This window comes from Cetorhinus maximus, chromosome 2 (genome assembly GCF_964194155.1).
Source record: "Cetorhinus maximus chromosome 2, sCetMax3.hap1.1, whole genome shotgun sequence".
In the NCBI taxonomy this organism is placed as follows: domain Eukaryota; kingdom Metazoa; phylum Chordata; class Chondrichthyes; order Lamniformes; family Cetorhinidae; genus Cetorhinus; species Cetorhinus maximus.
The window spans coordinates 100687191-100711708 of record NC_135880.1 but is presented as its reverse complement, the minus strand read 5'-3'; positions in this window follow the sequence as shown (position 1 = coordinate 100711708).

Below are 24518 nucleotides of genomic sequence, written 5' to 3'. Positions count from 1 at the left end.
GCATAGGCTGCTCACTATGAATATGGTAATGAGATCTGACCACATAAATAATTCAGGCCTGTGACCACTTTCAACATATGGTTGGGAGGCTCATTCAATCCACTTACCTGATGAAAGGAAATGCATCAAAATTGACCCAATTGGATGTGACAGAGGTGGATTCATCAGGTATTAATGGACTTGGACAATAGCCACACCCTTGTTCCACAAGACGGAAATTTTAGGCCATTTTCCGTACCATCCATGTCAATCCTACCTCCGGGATGTAGAGGTCTATTCTTCATTGAAGCCATTTGGATGTCTGGCCATCCTCTGTTAGCCATAGATAAACTTCCAAATGGAAAAAAACGATATTCTGTCAATATTTGCAGCCTTGGAAATTTAGTTGATTTTTTTGGTTATAACGTATGAACTTCTATGGCTTGTATTCAGGGTCTAGATAGGGTTATTTAGGGTTTGACTGTTTCCCTAAGAAAACTAATTAAGATTGTAGTATGTAAAACGGTCCTTATTTATCTACAGCTCTACGTACATGTCAGTAATTCTACACGAGGTTACACTTCTTCCCTTCAGATCTCTGTTACTTAGTCATGTCACATTGCATCATAGCTACATCAGCAGTTCCATCAGTGTCAGGTACTTCTGATGTTAACCCTTTACTCTATACTTTCAGCTGTAAATATTTGGCATTATATGCTTATAGGTTAATCTTCAATTTGATAAACTGTTTTATGAGTTCTTTGAAGGCTACAGTTAATAGATAGGCTTTTGATGCTATCTTCTATTCTTCTCTACCTAGACAGCACTAGAAAACAGTTATTGGTATGGTGCACATTGGTGGGCTTTTATTTTGAACAGTTAAGTGTCTGACACACATCATGCTGAAGATTCTCCAATACAAGTAACGAAGAGACCTACACATCTAAAATTTGCCCAGTATGAATCGCATACTCACTACCCCTTGATACATATTTCCACTTATTTAAGTCCAGGGAGCTTTCAGACTCAATGTTTACATACAAACATATGAGAAAGGGCTGTGTAAAAGCAAATGGTTCACCAAGACTGTCCAGTTCCTCAAACTGCAAACTGCTCACTCTACTAAACCCACCCACCTGCCACCCTCTCAAGCAATGCAATCCTCTGAGAAAGGCAAAGTAATAGAGGGAGAAAAGCTCTGGGAAATTTTGCAATTTTAGGGACCTCCAAGTGTCTAAAGGATAGTCCTAGAGTTTAACATGTTAAAAGTGCACAGCTCACCAGTACAAAACATAAGAACATCCAGAGCAAGAAATGATCCTGGAGTCAATCAAATGTCTCACATCTGGTGCTCATGTAAGGTTGTTCCATGATTCCATGGTCCCACATTTCCTGTTGGTCTCCTACTTAAAGGTACACTAAATTTATCTCCTGGCAATCCCAGGAAAAGTATAACAGTGTCCTTAATGGGGTGATTTTCAACTACCAGCTGCCCTTTTCTTCACAGAGAAACAGATTGAAAATCGGAGAGTGCACCTCAACTGCTCCTAAAGCCTAAGGCCCACCTGATGCAGTTTTCAGATGGCCCAGTAAATGGAACAACATTCCTGCTTGAAACAAATATTCAAATTATGCAAATTAGCATTGTACACTTTTGTAAGATTGCAAATTTGATATACAAATGGGCAGAGTGTATATCATCTACATTATCTGCAACATCTGGTTCTGATGAGGGGTGAGCGATAATCTTTTTTTCCCTTTTTCTGCAGATGTTGCCTGATCTGCTGAATACCTCAAGAATTTTCTGTTTTTATTTGTATCTTTTGTGGGAGATTGTTCCACATATGCATGGTTTAATGAGAAAATGTTTTTCTCTTATTGCTAACTTTGCTCAAATGTTTTGAAGTTGGTACTTATGCCCTCTACTCATATACTAATTAAGTTAAAAGGGTGGTCATTTCAATTCATTGACACATTGCACTATTTTGAGTATTTCTATTATGCCTCTCCTCAATCTTCATGTATAACATGAAATAGCCTCCATTGTTAGAGGTCAAAAAGAAGATTTGGGAGTGCATTGATCACACTCAGATAGCATTTAGGCTGTTTAAGACAGTCAGTAATAAAGCAAAGCAAATACCGGGATGTATCTGAAGGCCACAGACTATAAATCATAAAAAGTTATACCTGTTCTTCATCGCTGCCTTCCCAGAGTACTCAGCCTGCAGCCACTTCTACCTTGCATAAATTTACCTCATAGTTTGGTCCTAAATCTCACACATAAGCCGGACAAAACCCCACAGTTGGATGCTTAGGAGTTGTGAACCATGAAGTAGAAGTGTTGGAATACATATACCCAACAAACTTAACCTGCATTTTGGCTTTGCTGTCAGCCAGACAGACACTAATTGTTGAAATGGCCACTTCAAATTATTCTGATGTTCTGTCTTACTTTACTGTCACTGTGGCTTGTGAGGTTGCTGGGTAGGTAGTTTCAAAACATTTCCCTCTTAAAATTATTTTGCATTACATTTTGGTAATGATATCAGAAATTGACATATATTTTCCTCTGATAAACAGACAAACCTGCCTGCACAATCTTTTGATCCTTATTTTTTTTAAATAATATATCAACTGGAGGAATTTTAATGTCTTGTAAGGGGAGAAAAGAAAATTAAAAATAAATAAATTATGCAGTTGTGTTACAATGTTAGCATGTTGCAAACCTTTTAGAAGATGACTGCTGTGTGGGTTAAAATAATTACAGTGCACAGTTGCTAACGGCTATACAGTTGTCATTTGTCATGTCCTGCTAACAACATATTGAAGAAGGATTCTTTCAGAAATTTAATCCCACGCACTAAAATTACTATTACTGCAATTATTAAAGAAGAAAATCTTAGGCATTATTTGACAGTATCACTGTGACAACTTTTGTATTGGTAGCAACAGATAAACAAACACTCATGGAATTCATCATCCTAATTGGCAGGACTTCCATTATAAGTAGAGGAATGTGAGAGCAGCAGGCTGAGTGAAATATCTGCATATTCCATTTTTTTTGTTTGTTTATGGGATGTGGGCATCACTGACTAGACCAGCATTTATTGGACTAGGCCAGCATTTCTTGCCCATCCCCAATTGCCCTTGTTCAGAGAGCATTTTAAGAGTCAACCACATTGCTGTGAGTCTCGAGTCACATGTAGGCCAGACCAGGTAATGACGGCAAATTTCCTTCCCTAAAGGACATTAGTGAACCAGGTAGGTTTTTAGAACAATTGGCAATGGCTTTTTGGCCATCATTAGACTTTCAATTCTAGATTTTCACTAAATTCAAATTTCACCATTTGCCATGGTAGGATTTGAACCATGGTCCCCAGAGCATTACCCTGGGTCTCTGGAATACCAGTCCAGTGACAATGGCACCATGCCACCGCCTCTCCAAATATTCCATTTGCTGTCATTAGAATTTGCTGCAGATTTCCTTTTAATCCATCATGTGCCTGGTTTAGTCTCTGAAATTTATGTGATCAGGATAACTTACCTTCTGCGGCTAAAAATGGTATTGTGCATGGATCACCTTTATGGAAGTTTTGAAAAACGTTTGCCCAATGTGCTTATGTTGGTCCTGGTTCCATGTTGAAATTTCTAATCTACTCAAATTTAATCTAATCTAGGACTAGGTAGCATAGTCAAAAATTGGAGTCCAGTCTTTCAGGAGTGAAATTAAGAGCTGAATTTTCCCCCCATAAGGGGGTTGTGTTGGGGTGGGCGGGAGGGAGCAAGCACGAACCCGATCGGCATCCCCGATCGAGTATGCGTCACCATTTAACATTGGCAGGCCAATTAAGGCTCGCCCAGCATGACGCACAACTGGAAGCACTATATGCTCCCTGTGCAGGCAGGGAGGATTCCCTGAGTCGGGGCCTGCGCTCTTTCACGCATGCACAAAAGAGCACAGAAATCTCCCTGAGGCACGGATAAAGGTGAAAAAAAATTTTAAGGGCATGTCCCCTCATGTGAAACTGTCACACGAGCTGGGACATGTCCATTAATTTTTTCAAAAAAAATTATTTATTAATAAACCCTTCACGAAACCTCATCCCGCCCATGGATGAGGTTTCATGAAAAATGTGAAGGTTGCCTGGGCTCTTTGCCTGCCCACTAATCTTAAGGTTGGATGGGCAGCATTCTGAACAACTTTAATTACTTACTTAATGGCCTTAATAGGCCTTTGATAGTTCAGTGGGTGCACAGCTGCGCGCCCGCCGAACTGACAATCTAAATGACGTGCGGTGACGTCGGGACGCACGCCCGACATTACCGCACGTCATTTTATGCGCCGGTGAGCGGGCCCGGCCCCCGCTTGCCAATGGGAAAATTCTTCCCTAGGAAACATTCCTACATGCAAAGAATGGTGGAAACTTGGAACTCTCACAAATGTCAATTGAAACAAGATCAACTGTTAATTTTAAAACTGAGATTTTGTTTTGGTTTTTGTTAGCCAAAGGTATTAACGGACATGGGGCAATGATCAGCCATGATATTATTAAATAGCTTGAGTGTCTAAATAGTCTACTCCTGTACCTGTATTCCAATTTCCCTGCTTGCTCTGCATACCTTATAATATTTTCCTTGTCCCCTATTAAATGTTTTAATAGCAAAATTAGCAATAAGCTGGGAAACACAAGTAACCATATAGTTTTTGGCACTGAGGTGTCTGAAGGACTGAGCTACTGGGCTGAATTGTTGTTCCTGGGTCCCGATCCTGCTGTTGGGAGGAATTGCAGGTCGGGAACCTATAAATGCTGGTGCACGGAGCCAGGGGGTGATTTTTGAGAAGGTAGCCAATTAAAGATGGAGGCTGGGCTCCTGAATCTGAAGGACCAATAGGAGGCTTTCCAGATTTAAAGATCAGCAATCCTACTGTCAGAGGAGAGTGCTGCTGATATAGCTATGAGAACAAGAGGGCACCTCAGGAAGGAGGCACCTTCTGAAGAATTTTCAAGAATTATAAATAAAAAGTAGCCACAGGCCATCATTATGAAAGGGAAAGCACTCCACAGGAAGGCTTGTAGCCACAATTGTGGCCTTCTGGCAATCACAGCTCGGTGTGTGTATGTGTGTGTGTGTGTGTGTGCATGTGTGCGTGTTACTACATGTGCATGTTTGTGTGTGCGTGTGTGTGTGCATGTGTGTACGTATGTGTGTGTTTGTGTATTTGTGTTTGTGTTTGTGTGTGCATGTGTGTGTGTGCATGCGTGTGTGTACATGTGTGATTGTGTCTGTGTATTTGTGTGTGTGTGTTTGTGTGTGTGTTTGTGTTTGTGTGTGTCTGCATGTTTGTATGTATGTGTGCATGTTTGTGTGTTTGTGTGTGTACATGTTTGTATTTGTGCATGTTTGTGTATGTTTGTGTGTGTGTGCATGTTTGCGTGTGTGCGTGTTTGTGTGTGCGAATGTGTGCGTGTGTTTTGTGTGTGTGTGCGTGTGTGTGTGTGTGTGTGTGTGCGTGCATGTGTGGGGTTGGAGGTGGTTAAATTCAATGAGTTTTTGCTAGCCCCCAGTCTGCCACTGGGAGGCCACCTCAATTTATCAGCTGGGCTTCAGCCTCAGTGGAAGGCCCATCTGCAACCTGAAAAATTCAGATATGTGTCTTCAAGGGCAATTTATTTGGCCTGATCGGCTACTCACTGTTAGCAGACAGATAGCCGTCGCTCACTTGATCAAACCTTAATGAAAATTGCCTGGAGGAGAGACTATGGCAGCAGACTGGCAAGTTGGCCAGTAGTAGGAGATTGCGGGCTCACCCTCCTCCAGTCCTGCAAGCCCCACACCAGAATGCCTTCCTGAAAGTGAAACGATTGTTAAGATCGTCCGCCTTGTTGGTCCACTTTGACCCCAAGAAGGAATTAATTTTAACATGTGATGAGTCCCCTTATGGAAGAGGGGCTGTCCTTTCACATCGGATGGCGGATGGCTCCAAATGATCCATTGGTTATACATCTCACACACTCACTGTCACAGAGCGACGATATTCCCAAATTGAAAAAGAGGGCTTACCTATTGTGTTCAGCATCCGGAAGCTTCATCAATATCTCCATGGTCACCATTTCCATTTTATAACCGACCACCAGCCCCTGCTGGGATGATTTAGAGAAGATAAAGTGATACCACCTATCGCATCGGCTCACATCCAGAGATGGGCACTAATATTAGCCGCCTATGAATAAACTTCTGTTAACCATTCCTGAATTCAAATCGCACATGCTGACACACTAAGCCACCCTCCCCTGCCAGCCAATAACGGGGAGGCTCCGATTCCCCAGGATTCCTCCCCTGTTCAGGCCAGACAAATCTGTGAGTGGACAAGCCAGGACCCACTATTGTTTAACGTCTGGGAGCAGGTCTTGAATGGTTGGTCAGGTGGATCTAAACCCGAGGCGATGAAGCCCTTTTCTGATCGCAAATATGAACTCTCCTGCCAGGACGGCATATTACCCTGGGGAGCAAGGGTTGTCGTGCCCCCAAGGGGGTGAAGGTCGTTATTAGCTGAGCTACATAGTGCTCACCCGGGCATTAGCAGAATGAAGGTGTGGTGGCCTGGCATGGACTTAGATATAGAAACCCTGGTCAACAGCTATCCTCAATGCCAACAGGTACAAGCAGGTCCTCCCCTTATCTCTATTGCACCCATGGGAATGGCCGGGGCAGCCATGGGTGCGCCTTCACGTCAATTATGTGGTACACTTCTTGGGCACAACGTTCCTTTTACTGATTGCCTTCCGCTCCAAATGGGTGGACGTATATGAAGTCCGGTCACCCACGTCGGCTGCCACCATAGACCATTTGCAGCAGAGTTTTGCAGTGCACGGGTTGCTGGAGGTCCTCATGTCCGACAAAGGGACTGCTTTTACCAGCGGGGAGTTCCACAGGTTCACGACACTTAACATCATTACCCATATCAAAACCTCACCCTACCACACAGCATCGAACAGCATGGCTGAGTGGGCAGTGCAAACCTTTAAGTCTGGGATGAAAAAGGTGGAAAGGGGTTCCATCGACATGAGATTGTCCCGGTTCTTGTTCGCATACCGGACCACACCACACATGTCGACCGGCATTGCCCCTGAAGAACTACAAATGAAGAGACATTTCCACACCCGCCTGACCCTTATCCAGCTGAATTTAGAGGAGAGGGTGGAGAAACGCCAAGAGGCGCAGAAGACCAGGCACAATGGTCATGGTCGCGAAAGAACTTTCACAATGGGATATGGGGCCCTCGCGAAGAACTTTGGAGATGGGCCCAATTGGCTGTTAGGCGAGGTGAGTGCAGTAACTGGACCCCTCTCCTATAACGTATCGGTAATTGACAGAATAATTAAATGACATGTGGATCACCTCCACAAAAGAACACCAGTCCCACAAGAAGAAATGCAGTCTTCATCTACGCTTGAGTTTGTTCCGCATGTAGAGGACAGGTCACACGATTTGGAAGCACCAGTGGGGCCTGTGGGACCCGAGGGGGTTGGGGAGACAAACCTGCCAATTTCCACTGAGGAACCAGTGGACAACTGTCCCCTGAAAAGGAGCTTTCGGAAAAACCAGCCAAAGTTGTCGAACTGAGACGCTCAACACATCTGAGAAAGGCTCCTAAGAGACTTGACCTGTAAATAGTTATTGCATGAATAGTTAATGCGTTTTAAGATTGTTAGCTGTGCTTTTATGTAAAGGTGGAGGGATGTGATAAAGTGAGGTACCCTGTCCCTTTAAAAGAATACAAGTGTACTGATCATGTGACAGCACTAATGAATCACTGTACAGCGTTGACAACTGGGAACTGTGATTCTAGTTCTGGAGGTTTCTGAGTAAGCACATATGACCTTGTGCTCTGCCCTGTGTCTCAATAAACCATCACTGTTTATCCTTACATCAGTTTCTCCCCTTTATTGATTGCAAGCAGCAATTGATGAGAGCATAGGAAGGCATGCAGTTAGAGTTCAATTGGCCAATGAACTCACTTACCCAAAACACAAAACTGAGCTAGGGCATCAACACCATATTTTCTGGCATTTTCTGGCGGGTGATCTACTGAGATGTAGTCGTAGTCATATGCATATTTAAATTGTGCACTTGCATGTGAACCCGCTTACTCCATCAGTGACAGGGGTGTCTGGTGGATGTGATCTCAACGTAACTGTTCCAGATGAAACAACCCACATCTGAATGGGAGCCAAGCTCCTGACCATTTAATCAGAGATACTGGCTGCAACGTAGAGATAATGAGGTTTTATTATTCTTTAATAAGTCATTGTTTAATGCTTATTGACATTATGAAAAATACTAACAGCCTTTAGTTAGTTTCTTTTTAAGGTTTCTCTAAGATGGGTAGAAACATAAGGAACATAACCTCATAAGTTCTCTTGTAAGAGATATAGCACCAAATAGATTCTCTCTCACAGATCCTGCACTATTTTCCTACAATGAAATCCTTATATACGATACATTTTTCTAAGTCTTTTGTTGATAAATTTACATGAAGCCAATTCATGACACACATCTCTAGCCTTATGCAATCTTTGTGCACGTTAATGACAAGTTAATCATTTTTAGATTAGACAAGTAAATGTTACATTATAAATCAATTTTCTCCTGTTCTTGTAAAACATGTGCCCTTTCAAGGGACCTAAATTGACAATCATAATGGTTCCAGACGCTTTTGCAATTTATGATTTATTTTTGATACATTGTGATGGGTATCAACCAATCTCTGATGCACCCTATCAATACAGAAAACTCAACATCTGATTGAAATGAGGACATTAAGTTACTTCTGTGTAATTTAGTGGATTTCTTTGCTACTGTTTTGTGCATTCCCCTTTTGGTATGCATTTTGCAATGTTTTATCAATTTAAGATTGCAATCCAGCCTTAGCTCTGTTCATAATCTGATAGATAACATGCAAAAATTGCTCCCTGGAGGATATTAAAATGTTAAAAAGTCTAAAAGCTAACACTTAAAAAAATGGATGTGTAAAACATATGAAACAGTAACAGAATGAAGCTCTCATTCCACAAAACCTTTTCTAAATCTCAGACATAATTGCATCTGAAAGCTCTCCACATTTCTTGATGCACTATAAGAACATACAAAATTGTTGCTCTGCATAATGCTTCCTCAACACCATTCTGTTTTCAGAAATGTTAAAACCTGCATTTCTAAATGTATGTCTCACCTTCAAAGGAACTGTGCCTATTTAAGTGCACTTTAAATACATTTTTAAATCAGAGCTGACAAAATTACAAGGTGCAGCTGGCTACAGACAATTAAACTTCCCCTTGCATTTATTGTTGGCTACCAGTTAATAGCAGAAGCACTTTCAATACATGTTCTCTGAGCTGAATAGTGGCTCTTGCTATCAAAACCACTTACCAAGCTTTTGTCCTCCTGTTTTCCAGAAGTATAAAATGAAGGCGTAGCGCCATAGAAGGGCATTAACTCTAAATAATTTTCCTTTTTTGAACAATAAGGCAATTTAATGCTATAATGGCACCTGAACATGATGTTCGGGGTAAACAGGATAATTTAACATGATGGCTAAGAAATTAAAGTTTTTAGAAATTCATCCCTTCTGGTACAGCTGAATATGTCGATGTTTTCCTTCCTGGCATTTTTCTTCTTTAACAACCAAGTGGGAAAATTGCCTCTGCTCACTATTTATAATAAGATCAGAAACATGTTTTTTATGTAACCATTTACAACTTCACTATAAATATCAAATAGTCTTACCCAGTGTATATGTTTTTGTGCTTGCAATTTGATTGAAAAAGTAGATGTCAGGATACAGATGATTAACACTGGCAGAAAATGGGAACCTTTTCATTCATTAGCAATGTCACTGCATTTTATTTGCAGCCTGGAATGGGTTAAAAATACCAATTCAGAGAAAATCGCACTGGGAGAGATATAAACAATAATTGAACAAAGGTTGGCTATCTATATGAAGCAAGGGCAAATTTAGGGGCAGAAATTTATGACCCGCGGGCGGGCATGTGCCCGACCCGATTGGGTGTAAAATACCACATGATGACGCTGGGTGAGTGTCCCGACGCCACCGTGCATTCACACAATATTTCGGTCAGCAGGCACGAGCAGGTGTGGAACCGCACCCGCCATTAATTAAGAGGCCAGTTAAGGCCATTAAAAAGCCAAATGGTGCCAATTTTTTATTGCCCATGCAATTTCGCACTCGCCGCATGAGCAAAACTGGCAGGCGGCCAGCCAACATTTTCAAAAATCTCATCCGTGGGCAGGATAAAAGGGGCAAGCAGCATTGCCAGTGTCAGTAGTGGGAAGTTTGGTAGATAGTTTGCTGCTGGTGACCTATTGGTACTTGGCAGCTTCACCTCTGTTCAGGGCTTCATTGTTAGCATTTTCAGACTTCATTTCAGGACTTACTGGTGTTTCCAAGGTCCCTGGAGGATTCAGACCATGTGGACCCTTCCAGATGTCAGACAGTCTTCCATTATCCTGGTAATGGGGTTGTAGTCTCCGCTGGTGGCACCTCCTCTGGGGAGGAAGAGAGGGGCAGAAGGGGGAGGACCTGTGAGAGGAGATGCGCAGGCACAAGTGACACAGGGCCAACAGGAAGGCCAAGGCAGAAGGGGCTGCAGAAGACACCACTATTCTGCTGCCAGGGTTTACAGGCGGCAATGCAACTACCTCAATATGTTGGAGGTGCAATGCAGAAGGAGGCTCTGCCTCTCAAGGGACACAATGACCTCCATCTGTCAGAAGATTGGGCCTGAGATCAGCTCTGACTGTGCGGGTGGACACCCCATCCAGTGGCTCGGAAGGTCACAGCGCCCCTCAACTTCTATGCTTCTGGCTCTTTCCGGGGGTCAGTGGGAGATCTGTGTGGAGTCTCCCAATCAGCTGTTCACAGTTGCGTCAAACTGGTGACAGAAGCTCTGTTCAAGCGGGTACTGACCTTTATTCTTTACCATACGGACAAGGCCAGTCAGGCTGAGTGACCCTGAGGCTTTGCAGCGATTGCCGGATTCCCCCGCATCCAGGGTGCAATCGACTGCACACATGTGGCCATCAAGGCGCCAGCAGGTCAGCCGGGTGCCTTCGTCAACAGGAAGGGCTTCCATTCCATGAACGTGCAGATAGTGTGTGACCAAAGGATGCAGGTTCTGCAAGTCAGTGCAAGGTACCCAGGCAGCTCCCATGATGCGTACATCCTCAGACACTCCCAGGTGCCGAGGCTGTTCAGTGCTCCAGCCTGACAGGATGGATGGCTGCTGGGTGACAAGGGCAATCTGTTGAAGAGGTGGCTCATGACGCCTCTCCGCCACCCAAGAACAGAGTCAGAGCAGCGTTACAATACGAGTCATGCCTCCACAAGGGCAGTGATGGAGAGGACCATAGGTCTTCTCAAGATGCTCTTCCGATGTCTGGACCATTCAGTGGAGCATTACAATACCCCCCAGAGTGGGTGTCACTGATAGTGGTCGCATGCTACACTCTCCACAATCTGGCACTGGCAAGGGGGATCCACTGGAGGAAGAGGATCTTGACGCAGCTGCAGTGGCCCAGTAGTGAGTCAGAAGAGGAGCACAGTGAAGAGAATGCTGAGGACATGGAGGCAGACCTCGGTAGCCTCCAGGGAGGCCCGGACAGCAGGGGCGCCTTGATCCAATGCTCCTTCAGTTAGGCTACCAGAGATCTGCTTCAACCGCATGCCAAGGCGGCTGCCTCCATCCTGGATGTCTGAAATGACCCTTTCATTTGAACCCAAAGTCTGCTCAGAGCCTGTGCAGTAAAGTTTAGAACCACTCACATCCAGCATTACATACTGACGTACCCTGTACCAAGAGATAAAAAAGTGAAGCATATTCAGGCCATTACGACAAAAACAAAATTTATCTCATTTTGACAAACCAAAAAAATTTAGGTAATCTTCTCTGGTCTTCATCCCTTGACCAATAAAGGTAAACTAAACATAAATGAATACAATATCACCCGTGAACTGTCCCTCTTGTGCTCATGGTACCTTTAACTTATGCTTCCGAGTGCTACGTCTTAGTGCTCCCCCCTCGCTGTCAGCAGCATTGGGGACAGCCTGTTGACTCTGTTGCCTTGTTGGCCTTGATGACCTTGACGGTCGTCCTCTGGCCACTGGTGACTGTGCTGGCCCTGCCTGGGAAGGAGAGGCCAGTGCCACGGCTGGCATCTCCCCAGTCGCCACAGCCTCATCAGATGTGACAGTCACTGGCAGAACGGCAGAGGAGCTGCTGCCGTCATCCAGAGCGCCCTGAAAGAAGCCTACAGAGATGACAAGCAGCTCTTTCACCAATATGAGGTTGCTCTGGACATCCCTGCTCACCACTGATGGGTGGGCACCTAGCTGGGATACTGAGTGCCTCATCCATCTCCCACACAGACACTCACCATCTGAGGTCAGTGCATGTGTGAGGGCTAGCAGGTCCGAGCGCAACCCCAGGAACCCCTGATTCTGTTCCTGGAGCTGCCCCTCCATGAGAGTCGCTACTCCCTCAATGGAGGAGGCAGTGAGCACACCCATGAGGGTCAATGCAGTGTTCATGCTCTGCATGGACCCTTCCACAACGGAGACCATGGCACTCATACCCTCAAGGATCTCCACCAGATCTTCCCACATATCCTGCTGGACGTCCGGCATCTGCCACCTAATGGACACCTCCAGAGGCTCATCATTTGCCTTTGACTGAGCATCACCCTGGTATCCAGCAGTCCTCCAGCTGCCAGCGCCCTGGGCACTCTCTGCCTCCGCCTGTACCTTAATTGAGTGTGGTGCCCTCACCAATGTGCACCGGCCTTCTAGTTGCCAATCTAATGCCCACCGAAGTGCTGGTATCTGCGCTGGTACCTGCTTCACAGAGCAGGTGTGATGCATGTGCATGTGAAGCCCGGTGGTCCTCAGCCTCAGGGGTGGACCTTCGGGGTCCACAGAGCATTAGCATGCTAGTGAACCTAAAAGGGAGAACAAGGACATGTCATTGGTTAAAGACGCCGAACTGTCACTGTGCACGCCAGGCTTCCTGTTGAGACAATGTAGATCTGCATCATGGTGGCATCATCTTCCAATGATCCATGGGAACTCCAGGTTCAAGGCTCCCATCAATGAAGAGACTGCACTAGAAAGGATACAATCTGAAACTCTCACCTCTGTGCACTGCGCTCTTACCTTCATCTGGCACCCCCGTCTCTCCATGCCAGGTTGCACGGCGTGCGTGTCTGCTCTCAAGCTCGAGGGCGTCCTGCTGGCACCTGCTGAGCAGCAGGAGGTTGGGCAGGCCTCCGCCTGTGTGTGCCCTCTCGGCTTGATTATGACTCGTCTTCTCCCGAAAGGACAGAGTAGCATTGATTAGTTCACTCTCTACCTGCAGCGCCATTGCAGCCTGGCCAACCCCACCTGAGGAACACCTCACAGGGCACACCTGAGTTGTGCCCCTTGAGCCACAAGGCACTCAGTCGAAGCAGCCAGGGCTCACCCCCTTGGCCAGCTCCGGCGAGATTGACAGTTGGCACTCAGACTCTAGCACTCCTGAGCTCCATGGGGGGATGGCCACACCGTAACGCTTCAACACACTGATCCATGCTAACACAGTACTCACCCTTCCTGAGTGCAGCAGGTCATTGAACCTCTTCCAGCACTGCACCCATTTGCGCCACACCACGTCATGGCTGCTCACCAGTTCTGTCACCTCCTCCCATGCCCTCTTGGTGAGGTGTGGTGGCCTCCTCCTCCCATTTCTGGGGACAAGGTTGTCCTTCATGGCCGCCACCTCCTCCAGGAGGTCGGCGAGGCACTCATCTGCAAATTGAGTGCCCACCCGACCTGCCCTCCCACCTGGAGTCTCCAGCTGCACTCGACTCTATAACTTGAATGTTGAAGACACAGAGGAGACGTTCTTCCATGGCAGCCTTCCAGGGGCTGCCTGGGCCAATTTTAAACAGGTCCCGGGTCGCCATTGGACCCAGCCACCGACAGGCACCCGTCCCCGCTCGGCCCTTCCTGACCATTGCTGAACCGTGTTTCACGCTGGGTGGGCCTTAATTGGCCCGCCAGCATGAAATCACAGTCGGGGGTCGATCGGGGGGAGGCAGACAGTTTCCCAGCTGCTCCTGGGCCCGCCCACCACGCCCACCCGATGACCTCTAAATCCTGCCCTAGGTGTATTAGCAGAGCATTATCGATGACAATTATATAAAGGAATCTTCAGCCACACACAATAAACTTAACAGCAATTTTCAGATATTTCTGAATAGCAAAAGCTGAAAGATAAGATGACTTGGGAATGTAGAAGACATGGGAGACATATAACTCACACTGACTACGATCCTCGGCAGCAGGTCTACAACAAAAGAGTCACTTTCCTGTACATAATGGATCACCAGTGAATGGTGACTCTTAGCTAAGTAGAGTGATTGTGACTGAAGTGTGCCATCTGGTTCAGAAAGGCCTACAAAGAAATCAGCCAGTCACATGAAAAACACTATGAATAGCACTGAAAATCACTGCGTCCTTCTTCTTTTACACCATCGTGAATATCCAGAAGCGCAAAGATGTTGTTGCAGGAGTCAAAGACGACAGATTTCAATGCTGCATTCGACAGTTAATCGATATCCAGTTTTGTTAGCACCCACCTACATACATCAACAGGAATCACCAGCAACAGGAGTAAAGGAAAACAAGAGTTTTTTGTTAAATATTCCCACAGGTACAGAAGTAGCCATCCAAGTGTTGACCAAAAGTTCAATGATATATTTCAATAGGGAGAACCATTATCCCATCAACATGCAAATAGTATATTATCCCCAGCAGGAAAGAATGTATATCAACGCCCAATTTCTTGCATTGATGCCGAAACCTGAAGAACTCAAATGTGAAATACTTCTTTGACAAATGTAGGAAAGGATCCTTGGAGATTATAGAAAATATTGTGCAATTATCATTGATAACATATTTGCACAATCCCAGAAGGGAACAGATACAGAGAGGTCCTCATTTACAGATTAGTGGGTGCTAAAGCAATTCTGCAAATGTTTGGATTACTCAAGGCCCTTAATAATATGCTTCAGAAAAAGTAATAAAAGTTACAACAGTATATTCCATGTTATAAAACATTGCCATGAACATGGACTTACTTTAAAACCATGGAAAACGAGGAAGATGATGGTACTGAAAGAGCCACCAAGCAGTAGGCAGCTACAAGTTAAAAACAAAAACAGTAAACACAGGAAACATCCAACAAGCCAGAGAGCACAAGTTGGGTATTGAACCCTTTATCAGGACTGGCATCTATGAGTTCTCTGAATTATACCCTTTTGTTTACATGCACTGTTCAAGTGTTGAATGCTTGGGGCAACCTATCCATGTCAGATTGCATTGCAATGGCTATGAATTATATCGAGTCAAGGAACTGCACAACACTGTATGTTTAACAACATTAACCCCAGTTTTAAATTAGGGTCATGGTGGACAAGAACACAAGAAATAGGAGCAGGAATAGACCATATGGCCCGTCAAGATAAAAACAAAAAGCTAAAAGCTACTGCGGATGCTGGAAATCCAAAACAAAAACAGAATTACCTGGAAAAACTCAGCAGGTCTGGCAGCATCGGCGGAGAAGAAATCAGTTAACGTTTCGAGCCTTCATGGCCCTTCGGCAGAACTGAAGCCTAACGTTTCGAGCCTTCATGGCCCTTCGGCAGAACTGAAGTTCTGCCGAAGGGCCATGAAGGCTCGAAACATTAACTGATTTCTTCTCCGCCGATGCTGCCAGACCTGCTGAGTTTTTCCAGGTAATTCTGTTTTTGTTTTGGCCCGTCAAGCCTGCTCTGCCATGTAATACGATCATGGCTAATCTTGAGTTTAAACTCCATTTTACCACATGCTCCACATAACCCTTAATTCCCTGAGAGTCCAAAAATCTGTCTTTCCCAGCCTTGTGCATTTAACAATGGAGCATCTACAACCTTCTGGGGTAGAGAATTCCAAGGGTTCACAACCCTTTGAGTGAAGTAATCTCTCCTCATCTCAGTCCTAAATGATTGGCCCCTTAACCTGAGACTGTGCCCCCCTGTTTTAGACTGCACAACCACCAGCCCCGTGGATGAGGTTTCCAAAACCTTTTCGCCAGCCCGCCAACGTAAGGTTGGATGGGCAATGGAAAATTTAAGTTGATTGATACTTTAATAGCCTTAACAGGCCTTTTAATTGTCGGGTGCGTGCGGAAACCATACTATCACGCGACTGCGCGTTGACGTCAAGAAGTTCGCACGACGTCATCGCGTGTCATTTCACACTCGAGCAGGTCAGGCGCGCGCCTGCCCGACAAGGTGAAAATTCTGCCCTAGATTTCAATTAGATCACCTCTCATTTTTATAAACTCCAAGGAATATAAGCCCAATTTACTCAGCCTCATCATAGGATAACCCCCTTATCCCAGGGACCAATTTAGTGAACCTTTGCTGTACTGCCTCCAATGTAAGTATATCCTTTCTTAAATGTGGAGACCAAAACTGCACTTAGCACTATAGATGAGGCATAGAGCTGCCTAAGGGAGCTGAGATTTTTCAAATAAAAAATAAAGAATTTAAAAGTGTTAAAAACATGTCCCCTCATGTGACTCTGTTACATGAACAGGGACGTGTTAGAATTTAGTTTGAAAAATTTTTTTTTTTTTTTAAGTCACTGATCGAAACCCATGGATGAGGTTTGGCAAAAAATCCAAAGGCTGTCTGGCCAATTCGCCTGCCCACCAACCATAAGTTGGCCAGGCAGTGAAAAATTTATTTTAATTATGTCTTTAATGGCCTTAATAGGCCGCTTAATTGTTGGCAGGCGTGCTGCTGACTACCATGTGCGCCTGCTGACTGCAATATCGCGCGATGATGATGGGACGCTCGCCCAATGTCATCGCGCATCATTTTACACTCATTCGGGTTGGGCGCACTCCCGTCCAATAAGCAAAATATTCTGCCCACTATTCTCTGTCTCTTCAGCTAAATCATTAATATAGATTGTACAGTAAATACCTGAGGCCCCATCACTGATCCATGCAGCACTCCACTGTTCACTGCCTCCCAAATTGGAAAAGTCCCATTTTTGCCCATTCTCTGCTTCCTATCTGTTAACCAATCCTCTATCCATGCTAAAATGTTACACTAGCCTCATGAATCCTTATCTTGCCTATTAACCTTTAGTGTGCCACTTTAAAGAATGCCTTTTTGAAATCCAGGTACACTACATCTACTGGTTCCCTTTTATCTACCCTATTAGTTTCATCCTCAAAAAAAGCTAATAAATTTGTCAAACAGGATTTTCCTTTTGTATAACCATGTTGATTTGTTCTAATCATACAATGCTTTTCTAAGTGCATTGTTAAGACTTCCTTAATAATATTTGGCAATGATTGATAATCCTCGAAAGACCTGGGCAAGGTCTCTGGATTACTGGTCCAGTAAAATAACCAGTATGCTATGGTACCGTCCAAGCAGAAACTTAAATAAAGCAAATTACATGTGTATGAGGGATGAGCTGGCTAAAATAGCTGTGAAATTAGATTAAAAGATATGATGGCATATAAGCAATGGAAAATATTTAAAGGAATATTTCATAATTTTAAATGAACATACAGACCATTGAAAAATAAGAAAAGTGAGCCCTCCATGGCAAACTAAAGAGGTTAAGGATTTCAATAGACTAAAGAAGCTTATAATTTTGCCAAGACGATTAATAAATCTGAGGATTAGGAGAGTTTTAGAACCTAGAAAAGGGTGACCAAAATTTGATAGAGAGGGGAAAAATAATATGAGAGTCAACTAGCAAGGTATAAAAAATCAAACTTTAGAGCTTATACAGTATGTAAAAAGGAAGAAAGTAGCAAAAGTAAACGCAAGTTTTTTAAAGGTTGAGATAGGAAAAATTATAATGGGGAAAAAGGAAATGGCCAACATTTTACAAATATTTTACATCTGTCTTAGTGAAGTGAGGAATTTGCAGTAATTAACATTAGGAATGAAAAAAACTGGAGAAATTAAGGGGACTAAAAGCTGACAAGCTCCTGGATCTAATGGCCTACATCCTAGAATTCCAAAAGAAGTGACTGCAGGGAAAATAAATGCATTGGTTGTGATCTTCCAAAATTCCCTAGATTCTAGAATGGTCCCAGCAGACTGGAAGGTAATAAGCATAATACCCATACCCAAGGATAGAGGGAGAGAGAAAACTGGGAACTACAGGGCAGTTAACCTGACATCAGTCAATAAGAAAATGGTGAAACCCATTAGTAAGAAAGTACAGGTATAATGCCCCAAAACTGGCAACCTTGGGACCAAAGCCATGCTGGCTTTCAGATCTTGCTGGGTTTTGTGTTGGGCAGTTCACGCTATAAGCGGTTCAGGTCAAGCCAGGTTGGGTGGGGTCAAGGGTTGCTAGCAGCATGGGAATACACTAGCGTGCAAGCAGCAAAGGGGATAACTAGTCAAGCACCACACCGCGTATTTGCAGCACCTAGCTAAATTACCCAGGTAAGTTATTATTTTTTATTTGGATCAATTAAAATTGATGCACGGTGCATTCTAAAAATGTCCAGTTTTTGGATGCCCGTCTTTGTACAACAAGTCTTTAGACACTGTACTGTAGTAACAGGGCACTTAGAAAATCATAATATGATCAGGCAAAATCAATATACTTTTATGAAAGGAAATCATATATGACCAATTGATTAGAGCCTTTTGTGAATGTAACCGGCAGGGTTGCTAAAGAGGAACTAGTGGATGTAGTATGTTTCGATTTTCAAAAGGCATTGATAAGGTACCACATGAAAGGTAGATGCAGAAGATAAGGGCTCGTGGATTTAGGGAGATATCTTAGCACATGTGGAAGATTAGTTAAATAACAGAAAACAAAATAGGAATAAATGGAATACGGAATAGAAATAAAAGTTCCGAAGAGTCATATTGATCTTGAAACATTAACTCTGTTTCTCTCTCCATAGATGCTGCCAGGCCTGCTGAGTATTTTCTGTTTTCATTATAGGAATAAACGGGTCAGGTTGGCAGATGCCAATAAGGTGCTGTAAGGATTAATACTTGGTCCTCAGCTATTTGCAATCTAAATTAATGATTTAGACAAAGAGATCAAATGTAATCTATCCAAGTTTGTTGAAAATGCAAAGCTGTGTGGGAATGCAAGCTGTGTGGAGGTTGGAAGGAATCTAAAAAGGGATAGAGACAGGTTAAGTGAGTGTGAAAGAAGGTGCCAAATGGAGTATAATGTGGGAAGTGTGAGGGTATTCACATTGGTAGAGAGAATAGGAAAACAAAATATATTTATAAGTTTATATTTATGTTGTTTCTCCAGGGTTGGCCCTGCTCCTTCATTGAGGCTAGAGTAGGAAATTGGGAAAACATTGCAGAAATTCTCCATCCTGAATTTGAGAATGAATGTAAATCTTGCATTGCTAACTCAGGCCCCAAATTCCCATCCTTTACATCAGAGCTGCATCACCTATGCACCATCAAACTCAAAATTTCAGGTCTAAAGACTTCAAACTAGAAAAAAAGAGAAAGAAATTGCAACAGAATATAAATCCTGTCCAATTATCAGATTGATGTTGACATACATTAATTCAGGACCAAGTTGCTATTTAATGAGAGCCACTCCCTGCCCTTTCTGCTGCTGATGCCCCTCTGCCCTCTCCCCCAAAATCCCTACCTCGTGACCCTCCTCTTGTCATCACTCATCTGTGGCCTGGGTCCCTCAGCGATCCTGGACCTTGGGTGGGTGCATTACTGGTAGCAGCCACCTCCTCCCTGGTGGCGCCTTGAACAACGCACAGGCCAGCAGCTCCCAGGATCCCAGGGAAGGAACAGTGCTACCCAGTTTAGTGCCTGATTGGTACTTAATTAGGCAGGACTTCCCCGAAGGAGATGATGCAGGGCTCTTGCTGGCTCTCCTGACCATGGGTGGGACCCCCACCACCTCCATTAAATGCCCTCACTGGTTTTTCTTTTATTACTTCGGTTGCATTTTTGTCAGTTATTTTATTTTTACTCTCTATATTTTCTTGTGAATCTGAAGAAAGGTGACCAGATTTTCAAAAGTGAAAACTGGGACTCCCTGAGGTAATGCTTCCTTACAACACAAACACGTTCCCCTTTGCAGTTCCTCAGGTGCAGCAACTTCTTTGTTTTTATCATTGTATGACCAGAATCAAGTGAAGTGGTCATAAATCGGTGCCTTTTCTTCTTTTCAAAGTTGTTTCCTCGTCAAGTCCCCAGGAAACCATGCTCTGTGAATGTAAACGACTCGGGAAAGCGCCCCCCACCTTTCTGCCACCCATTTTCTGCCCGCCTCACCCAGAAGTGCTTTCCACACCTGATCTAAAAGTGTAATGTTGCTCTGTGGGGCAAAACGGCACATGCAACATGGACGCAAACTGCGCCGACTGCAGGGCAACGTGATCTAGGAGGCATGCACAGACCTAAATTCAATTCAAACTTGCTCCACTCTTGCAGGATAAATGGGAAAGCTGAAAACAATGATATTTGAACCATTTTGAGGAAATGGCCGGGACCCCGGGACATTAATTAAGAAATCGGGACTGCCCCCGCCAAACCAGAACTTCTGGTTACCCTAACCTGAAGTATTTATATTACCTTTAATGGCATTGATGACCTGGAGTTTGCTGTCAACCTTTATATAATCTTCAGTCTGTTTTTATTTCTGCCTGATCTCTCCCACCTCATCTGTTTTATCGGTTCTATAGCCTTGTTTATCCTTTCAGCTAGGACCTTGTTCCCAGCCCAGTTTGGATGAATCCTGCCCCAGTGTTACAGCTACATACCGTCAGAGTTCTGGTCCCATTATCCCATGAAAAAGAACCTCTCTTTCCCACACCAATCCCCACATGTTAATTTCCCTAATCTATTTATCCCTATGCAATTTGCACACGGCTCCGGCGATAATCATGAAATTACTATACTTGAGGTTTGCCTTTAAATTTAGGTCCTATTTACTTCCCTCAGCAGGACCTTCTCTCTATATTTACCTGCATCGTTCACCTTGACAAGGAGCATGCCAAATAGATTTCCCTCCTCCCTTTCCAGCTTCCTTTCCAGCCACATCGAGATATCCTTTACCCTGGCACCCTATAGGCAACACAAGCTTCAAGCCTCTTGATTGTGGCTTCAGAGGATCATATCTGCCCACTAATTATTGAATCTGCTGTAACTATCACATTTTTATTCTGGTGATTTCCCCTTTGAGTAGCATTCTTTTGGCCACTCTCCAAATTTCCCCGTCATGTCTGTGATGATGCCCACCATTGGTAGGGCCGGAGAATCTCGGCCTATGTTCCTGTAGCATATATAAATGCCATATCCTTGTTCTTGTTCCATTCAACATATGATTATTAATACCATCCATTCCATGAATCCTGACTGACTGTGACTGCAGATCAGGAGAATGCTACAGCCAATTATTTCTTCTCTTGAGAGAAGTGAGCACACAATGCCAGGGAATGTCAGATTCCTAAGGGAGTAAGGACAGCTATCCACCCATAACCAGACAACTGGAGATGGAAGCTCAATATTTATTTAGCTTTTTATGATCATGTACATGTTTCTTAAATGTTTCTGTGCATTCTCCATAGCTGTTGGCCTTTATTGCAAAGGGGCTAGAGTAGAAGTTAGAATTTTTCCATTTGAGGTGGAAATCCGGAGGCGAGACCGAACCCGGCTTTTGTTTCCACCTCCCTAATTTTTTTTAATTCATTCACGGGATGTGGGCTTCGCTGGCTGGGCCAGCATTTATTGCCCATCTCTAAATGCCCTTGAAAAGGTGGTGGTGAGCTGCCCACTTGAACCACTACAGTCCATGTGGTGTAGGTACACCCACAGTGCTGTTGGCAGGGAGTTCCAGGATTTTGATCCAGCGACAGTGAAGGAACGGCGACATATTTCCAAGTCAGGATGATGAGTGACTTGCGGGGGAGGTAAGCCTGCTGCTGGGAGGTAAGATTTTCACAGGTTCAGGGTCTTAATGACCCTAGGGATGGGTCTGCCACTCCAATTCATGGCTGGGTGGGGCAGGAATGGAGGCAGGACACCAGGAAAGTGGATCACATTCTGCCCAAATCAGCAGCTACTGTTGTGGCTGTTGTCTGTGCGTGGTCTTAAAAAACCAAGAGGATCTACATTTTTAAAGTGGCCAGAGCAAATGGAGAGTTGGAATCCGGGATAGGGTAGGGGAAGCTTGGTTGTTAACATTGTATTACTGCTCAGTAGTATTTTTGTCCAAATTTGATTTTTATCCATCAAGTAAAACTGTTTCAGCGCTGCCACCCCTATTCTCACCAGGCTGGAGCTGGTCAGCTTCAGAGAGCTAACGGCTGCCCCACCCCCATGAAAATCTCGGGAGGTCAGAAGGCAAGCTCTTAATGAGCTCTCTATTTACCTCAACACACCCAATTAATGAGACGGGTGACTTCACATTCCGGCTCTCCTCCTAACCTTGGGGAGGTCAGCAGGGTTGGGAATGAAGGTGACAGACCAGCACGCAGGCCATTATTTTTTGCCATCCCTCTTCCGCTCTGTCCTGATTAAGGTTGGGAAAATGCAGACCCAAGAGCAAAGAGGTCCAGCTGCAATTGTAAAGGGTTTTGATGAGCCTGAACTTGGAATATTGTGCATAGTTTGATCTCCCTGCTGAAGGAAAGATATATATGTTAGAGGGAATGCAACACGGGTTCGCTGGCTTGACTCCTGGGATGATTCCTGGCCAATATTTATCCCACAATCAACATCACACAAAGGCAGATTACCTGACCATTATGACATTGCTATTTGTGGGAATTTACTGAAGGAAAACTAGCTGCTGCATCTCCTACATTGTAACAGTGGTTACACTTCAAAAATACTTCAATGGCTGCAAAGTGTTTTGAGACTTCTGGTGGCCATGAAAAGTGCTACATGAATGCAAGTCTTTTTATTTTTTTTTGAGGAGAGATTTAGTAGGATGGGCCAATACTCTCTGGATTTAGAAGAATGAGAGATGATCTCAATTAAAAATATAAGATTCTGTGAGAGCTTGACCGGGTAGATCCAGAGAGGCCGTTTACCCTGCTGGAGAATCTAATACTCTGGGTTCTAGCCTCAGGGTAAGGAGTTGGCCAGTTAGGATTGAGATGAGGAGGAATTTCTTCACTCAAAGGGCTGTGAATTTTTGGAATTATCGACCCCTACTGGCTGTAAATGTTTATTTGTTCAGCAGATTCAACTTTGAATTTGATAGATTTTTGGACTCTGAGGGAATCAAGAGGTATTGGGGTCAGGTGAGGTCAAAGATCTGCCATGATCTTACTGAATGGAAGAGCAGGCTCAAGGAACTGTATGGCCTGCTCATGCTTCAGGTCTGACGTTCTTATGTTCAGAACCTCAGATATCAGGTCCAGTTCCAGAAAGAAGCAGCCAAATTTCATCAAGACCTTAAATATTTTGGGGGAGGGATACATGTATGGATTTTCCACCCATCCTCCCTGCATTAAGTGGAGGGAAGTTTCTCATCTTCCTTGGGAAATTCTAAGCTTCATGACGTTGAAGGACCTCAGTGGAACTCATGCCAGTGGAGACTTCTGAAGCCTTCTAAAGGGCCAAATCTTCAGTCGAGTAAAGTATTGGCTCCTGGAGGGGTCTAAATGCCTTCTCAGGTTGTAGAGGCTTCAGCAGGAACCGTTTAATTTCAAAAAATGTTTTCCTTCAACCCTTCTCCTCAATGAGTGGATTTGTTCCAGTCAGGGCGCCCACTGGTGGTGTGTCCTTGCAAGCGCTGGTAGCCTGGCACAGCTAAGCAAATGGCTCTATCAATTGGATTAGGGATTGAACCTCTAATCTTGGCCGAAGGCAGATTGGTGTCCTGCTCTGCTGGGTCCTGAGAATTTCTAGGCCACTGTCTTAAGCCTCAAACTTACCAAAAATAATTAAATTATGGCCACAAGAGCAAAAACAAAGTATTGCACATGCTGGAAATCTGAAATCAAAGCAAAAAATGCTGGAAAACATTCAGCTGGTCTGGCACCATCAATGGAGAAAGAAACAAGAGTTAACAGCCTCAATATTAACCACCCACAATGGGCAGATGAGGGTCAGGGAGGGTTTAAAGACTTAAATATGGGAAATTCCTCCCCAACATGCTGTGTATGCAACCTTCGAACCTCTTTATGGCAACAGATATCAGGACTCACGGACAGGGTTTATTTGTTTTCTTATTGTCCATTATTAAATTATTTTTAAGTGTGAAGTTGGTATGTTTTCAGAGTGGTTCGCCCCAATTTAAATAATTTCCAGCAGCAAGCTTTTGTAACTTATAAAATAAAGAAAATTATTTGTAACATAACTTGCCCCAGAGCTTTAAAGCCAATGGCCGGGATTTACCACTCCAGGCCTAAGTCCCATGGTGGGGGCAGGAAGCGAGAATGTTGTCC